Below are 10,292 nucleotides of genomic sequence, written 5' to 3'. Positions count from 1 at the left end.
CCCGTTCGTCATTCTTTGTGTTTTCTTTGGGAATGCTGACGTAGCTGGGGCCTTGCTGCCGTTTAGTTACAAGAGCTCTTGTGTCTGAGAAGGTCAAGTTTTTGTCGATTCTGATCTTGGTGATCTTTTCCTCATCGACAATTTTGGAATACTTCCTGCTGCGGGTCGATTGTCCTTTTCCATAACCAGTGCTGTATTGATCGGTTTACCATCAAGCATTTTTGTTAAACGTTGAACATTCGTAACCACCTGAGCTTTGAGCTCTTCCAGGAGTCTGGCTTCTTCGATGTCTTTGGTGTCAGGGTCATAGATGACGCCCTGTACCATGTTAAGGATTGGATGGGAGATAACCTCTGAAGGAACATGAAGGTTTTCTTAGATCGGGTTCTAAGTACATATCTGGATCCCCTTGCCTCCTTCGTTGCCCTCACCAGGTTTCACACGCGTACGGATCGCCGACTGTTGCCAATTTAATGGAGGCACAAGTTTTTCACAAGGTTTTAAAATTCGGCTTTAAATCTTTCGTCTCCGACTTTCACCTAATTTGAATTGGTCGAGGTGCGGTCGCGTTTTGCGATTTGATATTAAAATTTCGGTGGAGGCGCGAGTTGTTTACCTACTTATAAGTCTGCGCTTCTGTTACCTGTTGGAATTTTTAATGCCCGATTTTCTCGCGGAAAAGCGTATGTGAAATGTTGTGCTGATTTAGGTGAGGAGCGGCCCTTTGACGGCTCTGCTATCCCTCTGGGTGGGGCGGACCCGTCGGGAAGCAAGTTTCCATACACATGATTTTCGCACTACTGATCGGGTGAATAAACACTGCACTCGCGTGAGAAATCGCCAAGGTAACGAGGTACTATGGCAATTGGTGCCGGATGGCAGATGCCGATATCGAGAGATTGCGAAAAAAATAAACTCAAACGATCACTCCGAGTGATTGATACGATCCGAACAATAAACAAGATAACTCATCAATTGCATATTTAAATCAATTGACAACTGATGGTTGATTACTGTTATTCGCCTTATTTATATTCTGTAATTCGGTCTAGTTGCTTGTTTCACCGCAGGGATAACCCGTCCAGGGGTGCGCTTGAATTGATTTCCTAATTTTAGAATGACACCCAGCACAATATAAATATGTATAGCATTTCAAATGTCAAAAGTATGATAAATGGACAACTTTCATTCGGACAGAATAGTAAAATTCTATTTGTACACTCAATCTATAATTACTTTGATCTTGAACATGTGTCGTTTCGAATTGTTTCCTCGTCACAATGAAAGCTTATTAAAATAATTGATGGAGAAATGTTTTCAGCAAAACAACCGAATCATGTTGTTGCTCCAACTCGCATATTCAATCTATCTTTCAATGTTCAATCTCCTGTATGTACTCAAAGAAGGATGTTTACGATGGTCATAGTCTTAAACGTACGGGTGTTACTGTACTATAGCACCGGCTCTAACTCTCCCGCCATCACCGGTATAATTTCGCTTCTCATCTTCACAGCACACACCGCCAATTATTGGTCATTATCGCACATTTTTCGGCGATCACTGTTCGGCATAGAATACGTGTGAAATCATGTAATCGCTACTCTATTACAGCTTCAATCCAACTTCTCGGCCACCCACACTGCAGATTTTTTTAGCACCGGTATGCGTTTAAAACTCGCCTAATTTTTCTACCACAGCCATGAGATGGGCATTCAGAACTGCACTCACAACCAAAGCTCATTTGAAGTGAGATGCTGATGTGGAAAACACAGCTCAAGGTCTCAGCACACTTTGCCGCATCGAAAGTTGGCGAGTCTTGTGGTCCCAATCGGAGAGACCGGGCGGTGAAGAGTCTCGTGAAAGTCGAGTCGAGAAACACGGCACTAATGGACCTCCAAGGAAAATACGTGCTGATTGATGTATCTACCTATAGATGAAAATCGGAAATAGGAAAAATTAGAAAAGAAACTATGCGAAGGTTACCGACGCGGTGTTTATGATTGTAAATCGATCGAAATGTGTGCAATTATACATCAGCCAGTGGCCGAGACATGCGTAATGTTGCTACAGCACTACGAGCGACCGGAGATCTGTAATTGTAGCCACATGGGCCATCATGATGGGACTAATTAAAAGGTTGTTTGTTGCCAGGAAGCGCGAGTTTGGAAGCGATCAAGGACAATGTTTTTTACACGTGGTATATGATTCCGTGAGTTCCAGGGGATTAGACTAATCGCATACTGGACATAATTGGTGATTTTTAACCATCTGTCAGTGCCTACGAAAAGACCACCGGGGGGCTAAAAATAGCATGTGACCGATTGCATCATGAAACATCCGTCCGTCCGCGAGTATCGATATCTGCACAATGTCAAACACAAGCAAGCCAACCATAGCATAAAAAGCATAAACAAGTGACCGACTATATATTGGCGCACGGGTTTTACTGAGGTCCTATGGCTGCACGTTGCTCAGCATAGTAAACGACCTTGGTTCGCTTTGGACAAGTCGGTAACGAGTGAGCCATGTAGGGAAAGTCGCTGCTGGCTTCAACCGGCCACGCCATGTGGTAAGGTACACATCGAGATCTGGAAGTCTAGAACTCTGTTATTTTGTTTTACAATAGTACATATAAATTCGCGTGACAATCATGTAGGTAGCTGAAACATGTTAGGTATCGTCATTGAAAGTCATTCATACAACTGTTGTCACTGTACAGTGGCGTTGCCCAAAGTCAGAATCTAAGAATAATCTTTAGAGTTAAAAATGTGTTGGTCACTTCAGTCAGAAGGCCATTAGAAGAGAGATTTATGGAAATTAAGTTCTACCTTACTTACGCTAGAAAAGGAAAATAAAGTTAGATTAGAATAGTGATTTTCAGGTTTTTTTAATCTCACGCACCCATGATCTCAGAAATTGCTTCACTTCGAAAACCACGTCATTTTGTAATTTTGAAATTTTCTGGCGTTTGAGCTTAAACCTAAATAACTCCAATATTGATTGGGACCAGCTGAAACTGCTCAGGAAATCAATATATGATAATACCTAAGCTGACCAACAGTACGGAATTTGGGAGGACTCTACGGATTATTCGACGTTCGTATATGTCAGGGTCGGTAGACGTAAATTTATACGATTTTTTCTAGGTGTGTATTGGTTCATTTTGATTACTTGATATAAAAAATATTAAAAAGAAAGCATTTTTTCTGGATATTTTGAAAGTATAATTCGATGAACGAAATGATGTCGCGGAATGGTCGAGCTAGGTTTTGATGGAAAATTAATTATATTCAAATGACAAAGCTCAGAACACTAACACACGTACTTTGACATATACTTTCTGTGCCCCATCACTCGCACTGAATCCAGAAAATATTTTGTAAAAATACCATCACCGGAGGTAAAATATAAAGAACGTGAGAAAAACTAAACAGCCTAAAAAAATCAATTTTTGTTTTCAATTTTGAGCTGAAATGTGTACGGATTTTTCCAAGCCTACAGTTGGTCAGCTTATTAATACCCGAGGGTAGCACAGCAGCCTTTAGTGTACAACTTCTGGTAGTTCCAAGATATTTATTGAGCAGGATCGAATAAAGATCGCGGAAGGAAGGGGAAGGGACATTAGTTCGTCACTTTTTATTGGTTATTATTTATTCAACGAGTTCTAAGTAAAGGTAAGTCTCCAATCACAGCTCGTTCCGACCGATTTCGAAACTGTGTTGTATCCGAAATGTTTTTCAGATAATGCACGCAAAGCTAAACTAACTGATATTTGTCATTCCCTTTGTTTCTGCCTCGGGCAGAAGTAAAAAGAATAGTGACCGTTGAATTCGGTCGTTGGAAGCAGACAACAATGTACATATTCAAAATTCAACATATTCAAAAGTTCAGTACTCATGAATCATGTCTTCATTTAAATTATCTCAAGGAGAGATTTCACAGTTTTAATCATAACGCATTAACCCCCTCCCCCAAGGATTTGAAAGTACTTTTGAAACTCTGATGAGGTAAATTTTATACTGTGAGAAATATACTCAGAGCTCCTGGCAATACTTTATCAAAATCTTGAGTATGATTCTATTAGGAACATGAGAAGGATTCTCTTAGTATTCTGAGCAAACATTTGTCAGAGTGTAGAGCAGGTTTCCGTCGAGATTTTTTAAAGATTTAATAACCACTAATGAAATTTTATCAAAGAAAACTAGCAATCCATTCTAGAGGAAAGAACCTCTGTCAAATGACATTCTATGTATTGTTTTTAATTCGGTTATACGGCTCACAGCGGTAGCTTAACGGAGCCATGGATCTTAGATATGTTTACAATATGTAAAATATGTAAATAAAAACAAATGTTATTGATTACCCGTTCGATATCGTGCACGCAACTTTCTATCGCTCGCGGACACAGTCTTTCGCGGCAAGGAAACGTTCGTCTGCTCGCCTACTGCGTTTTGGGGGACATTCAGTTCTGTCACGAATTTCGTGCCAAGGTCTTGGTGATCGCTATCAAATGTTCTTACCTGCTTCATTAGAGCTTGAACAGCGCATTATCTTATTTACGCTATTAATCTGTAGTGAGCAACATGCAAATAACTCATCAGATTACCGTTAAAGTCATAGTTTTGTGTTAGTTTGTGAAACTGATGCGAGAAACCAAAAATTTTCTGTTGTGATTTTTAGTTTATCGCGTGATATTGTTTACATTACCGCTAATGACGCTGAATCCATCCGGATAAAGACTCAACACGTCTATCGTTTGTACACCATATATCACTCAGGGTCATTCCAATCGAGGCCCACGTTCCAGAAGGATTCGAAGACAGATCTCGATAGGAATGACACTGACAGATAAATAATAAGAAAAAGATAGAAATTGCGAGTCTTTATCAAGAGAGATCCAGCGTTAGGCATATTTGCGCAGAAAATATATATCTATATATAGAGGGCACTACAAGCCTGAGGTGAGAGGTGGATACTGTAACATATTTTTCAATTTTCTTTCAGAACCGATATAAAACCACCTCGCAGAAAGTTGTGTATGCTCGAAATAGGACCTATTTTTTACCAAAAGTGAACTTACATTCGTTACGCATTGATAGGTTGTTTGAATATTATTAAATATTATTAAATCGGACGATTATGAACCCTAACCTAGACGTAAATGATTCACATTTTTGAATATTTCTTGAGTGTGTCCACCAAAAACTGTTATCATAAACTTCCAAAACGTTTTTCTTCCCCTCTGAGCCAGAGCACTCTAGTTAGAGTGTAGGCATGAAGTAGACACATGACGTATCCAAACGAGCATGAAATTTGACGTATTTTTATTGTGCATATGTCAAATTGCTCGTTTGAATACGTCATCTGTCTTTTTCTTCCTCATGGTCACACTCTAACTAGAGTGCTCTTCTCTGAATCCAGACCCATTAAGATGGAGAGAAATGGTGGGAAAATTAGACACTTTTGAGTGGATTAGTATTATACTTGCAATATTAAGCATGGCGGCCGGGGCCCTTGAAGTAAACATAAAGAACGAGCATCCTGATTCTTCGGCGCACGATGAAAAGTGAGAAAAGGCCAAGCTTCGGATCTACCGACTAGAACACTCATGGACACTTTTTAGCTCGAAAAAAACCGATATTTAATAACTATGACCGAACCGAAATAAAACTTATGGCAACAGAAAGGCCCACTACGTTATTTGTTTGTACTTTTCTTCTTCATATCCTCTTGTTTTTTCGGCTTCATCAAAGAAAAATGACAACTGCACTCACACACAGAAAAAAATGTTCACATGGCTGTGTTTTATAGACTTTTGATAGTCTCCTACAGACGTAGCCAGAGATCTACAGATTTTTAAAAGAGTAATAGTGTTTAGCAAAATTGCACTAGAATAACTATATTCGAATACGAGTGATTCCTTCTTAATAGAATTCTATTCTATTCTATCTACTTTTAAAGTGATATTTTAGTGTAACTTGAATTTACACAACCATCTACAGACTTTTACAGACATTTTAATTATTCTTCTACAGATATTTCAAAAAAACATGTGGCATCACTGCCTGTATCCGTTTTGATTATCTACCATGATTGATGCGAATCTAAAGAAAAACTTCAAAAAAAATTCAATTTACTTAGCGTAAATATGAAAAACACGCAAACGTCCACCTTATCTTGTTTACACTATTAATCTGTAGATGTCGCAGCAGGTAATTAAGCTTTGTAGCAAAATGCCAATCACCGCGAACTCATCGCACTTAGAGCACTCTAGTTAGAGTTTGGCCAAGAGGCCATGACGTATCCAAACGAACATGAAATTTGACGTATTCACAATAGAAATACGTCAGATTTCTGCTTGTTTAGATACGTCAAACGCGTCTTGGCCGCACACTAACTAGAGTGCTCTAATCGCATCTGCAGGCGAGTAGCGAAAAATGTTTCCCAAACGTTAACAAGGCGAATTGAAAATAGTTATGAGTTCTGCTTGTGAGGCATGACTCTCCTGTTAATGGGATCGAGAAAACTTCATGCCGTGGCAATTGTGGATCGCACGCACTGGACTTGTTGTTTGGTTTTAATCTGAGACGAGACCAGAGTTAAAAATATTCAAATTCATTGAATGAAAATTGATCATATTCAGCCGCATTCATTTTCAATATTCAGTGACGCAGCTGAAAATGTCAAACGAACAAACCGCCCATTCATCCATGCAGATTTTCATTCGGCTCTGATTATTACACGAAGCGACCGTGCAGCAACGAATCAAACGCATCAAAGTAGGCCCTGGCACAATTTAAGCGATGATGATTGTGGTTTCATAGGCTTTATCGACAGTTGAAAACATTTTCCTAGATAATTAGTGTAATGAATATATTGTACGATATTCAACAGAATGAATAAGATGGATAGTTGAATGAATATTTTTTTCTAATCACCGCGAGTCGCAACAGGTTCATTTTCAGCCGTCAACAAAGAGCTTCGATTATTTTTAACTCTGGACGAGACATGCAAATAGTAAAAAAATAGAACGTCAAATGCAACCAGCGGGTACTGTCAAAGGCAGCCAGTTCATTTAAACTATGTAGGGCAAAAAGAGAGGCTATGTGAGACGAACGATAGAATGAACAGAAAAGAAAAAGAAAACATGTATCGACAATTTCCGTCCCAGGTTTTAATAAGAACCTGTACTGACTGTGCGACGATTGAATGGCTGGCGTCAAAAACGTCCACGTTGTGACTAATGGAAACTCAAGATTTTTTTTGTTCGTTTTCCGGGGTTTTAAGAAAAAAGAAGTCAATCTATTCTATTAGGCATTAGATTGCAGCTAATATATCGGTAAACTCGATATAAAAATATTATTATGGATTGCGGGGTACGTTGACGTTTTTGTCCGAACAGTCGTTTCTGAAGGTAAGTGCCGCTCAAATGCTTTCTATGTATGGCTTTTTTCAATCTAATATATGTTCCTTGCACGAATGTATGTATATTGCTGAGCGCATTTTTTCGAAAATCCCCCAGTAAAAATGTCATGTCTCTACATTAAAAATTATCCGAGAAATATGGGATCAAGAGAAAAACGGCACATCGTGGTCGAAAAACGAAGAAACGTTGCATCAATTATTATATTTCGTTTTAGAGTTATGATGCCTCAAAAAAAGTTTCTGGGTAGCACATGGCGCTTTTTGATTGGTAACAAATCAATTGCTAGGGAGGCGCCGTTATCAACTTCTTTAATTAAACTAAATAGAAATATGGTGTCTTTGCGAAAGTTGTAGATCATACTATTATGAATATATTTTCTGAAGATGTAACCTTTCTGAGTCCAATATATTTCAAGATAGAGTACTTTTTTTAAATATGATCTTCATGGTAATTTACATTTTTATTTCTTTTTTTTTTAATTTCTATCTAATTATTTGGCATGTTTCTAAACTAGATTCTGAAGAAAAAATTACAGTGATTTAAGAACAGCTTAGATATAAAATAGTAAAGGGAAAAACATTTTTTTTTTAATCATAAAATCATAAGTGCGATTTGTTTTACTCCGCCTTCATCCTGCCCAGATTTTTTCTGGATAAACATTTTGAGGTTTCTTAGCAACTATCTAACGCACATTTTGTTGCAGAAGCTTGCCGCAATTTATTTACGGAACTCAAATGAAAAGCGTGACAGATTTTCATTTATTAGAGATCAAACTATATAAATCCCCCCCCCCCACAAATAACGAAAATACCGATGAATAGAAAAATAGCACATGTTATAGTCTTATTTTTTCTCAACAACATGAATCAACGTATTACCAATCAAATAATGTATTTTCACAAGAAAAAATTGTTAATTTGGTTCCGTGTCCTGTAAAAATCCCCATTTTCCTGTTGATACCAACGGATTATGCAAAAAAACCGAAAGCTAACTATACAACAAATACGCCCGCGATCAGGCTACAAATGTTACCGAACACCATCAAAGCCTTAAACAAACAGTAGTCAGAATTCGGTCCCATAAGCTGTACGACGAGGTGCTGACGTAACTCATTGGATTTATCTTGATCAACGATGAAACCTATGCGGAAGCCGATTTCAAACAAACGCTAGGGACTCAATTTCTACATGCTTCTACAATTTCTGCTGCGATGATGTCTGCGATGTTGCTGGCAAATTCAAATTTACATTCAGGGATAGCCTCGCGATTTGGCAAAAGATCTGTTCCTGTGGCAAGAAATCCAACGTTTTGCGACGGATAAGACAATGAATTCGAATGCATAGAAAAGGGAGTACCTCAATAAACTGTTTTACCATTCATTAAGCCCCATGATGGCCCAGTTACGTTTTAGCCAGATCTAGTCAGCTGCTATGACAAGACATTATTACAAGACATTATACAATGACAAACAAAATAGCCTTAATTCACCAACTGAAGATAAAGGCAAACAGTCTACAGCGACATTGGTCGGATGAAGAATTGCAGGAATCATCTAGCGAAAACTGTGACTAAAGAAGGCGTGCGCCGGCTGATGAACGGCATCTCCAGAAAAGTGCTAGAATGTCTTCGAAAGACTGATGAATGAATTGTTTCATTTATTTTCATGAAATGAAGTATTACCTTTGCTTCATCCTTAAAAAATGTTCCAATTGAAAGATAGGTTAAAAATACACGCATTTCTAAATAACCTTACCTCGCATTTGAGCCTTTTAAAAAATGGATGAACATATCTCTAGTCTAAATTTCGGCCTATGCCATTAGGTTATAAAGTAAATTACCGAAAAATCTGTTTTTTATCTAAACTGGACCATTTTTTCGAAGAAATCCTTCGAATAATTTATTCAAATACAAAACACTTGCAACTAGCAATCAATACCATCCGCAGTCCAGCATTCCGGAGGAAATTAAATCGCAGCTGGTGAATATCCGCACAACCCCATCGCCACCCACATCAATTAGCCGCCCAGCGAGGCACCTACTTTCATTCATAAAGCACCATCAACATCAACATTAATGCGTCTAGCTACCTAGGCCTAACCTTGCAGTCATATGGATGCTCTGTGTACGAAATAATCGCAACGGGCGACGACTGTGCGAAGCCAGCGCGGGAAACCCGAGCTATGGCACTCATTCAGCATCAGTAGGTATATGAAAGGGAAAACGTGACGATGTCCGTCACTCGGATGGGTGACAAGCGGGATGTTAAGTTTTATACAGTATGGCTTGTAGTGTGCAGTGCTGATCTAGCGATTTGATCGACAGCAACTGACGACCACGAAAGGAAAGCAATTAGGCCATTAAACCAAGTTCTTTCGATGCAACTGAAGTTAACGATTTGTAGTTGATTTTATTTTATTTATTTTTGTTGTAAGGAAAATGATAAACTAAATTTATGAATTAACAGTGCAATAAACGTTCCATTCGATTACATTGATCCCCATTGTTTTGATAGGATAATTTTCAAAAATGTTAACAAGTCGGATTTATTTGATAATGGCCGCCAAACCATTGTCAAATAAATCCGATAGTGTTTACATTTTCGTAGAAAATCAATTATATTTTTTTTAATTTTTAAGGATCATACATATATATTGTTAGAATAGTATTCTTCATGTAATAAACCAGTTCACAAGGTTATGTATGAAACTGTATTAAACTTCAAACTCCTTTTAACTATACCTTTAGAACTCATTTTTAACAGAATTAGTTATCATTAACCGCGATAGACGGAAACTCCACTGTACCCTACATTTGTTCTCAGTCGCTAGTCGAATCGCTGTGGCTGATGACTGCGCATGACGCGTTC

This window comes from Topomyia yanbarensis, chromosome 3, assembly GCF_030247195.1.
Source record: "Topomyia yanbarensis strain Yona2022 chromosome 3, ASM3024719v1, whole genome shotgun sequence".
In the NCBI taxonomy this organism is placed as follows: Eukaryota; Metazoa; Arthropoda; class Insecta; order Diptera; family Culicidae; genus Topomyia; species Topomyia yanbarensis.
Note: the sequence above shows the minus strand (reverse complement) of the source record.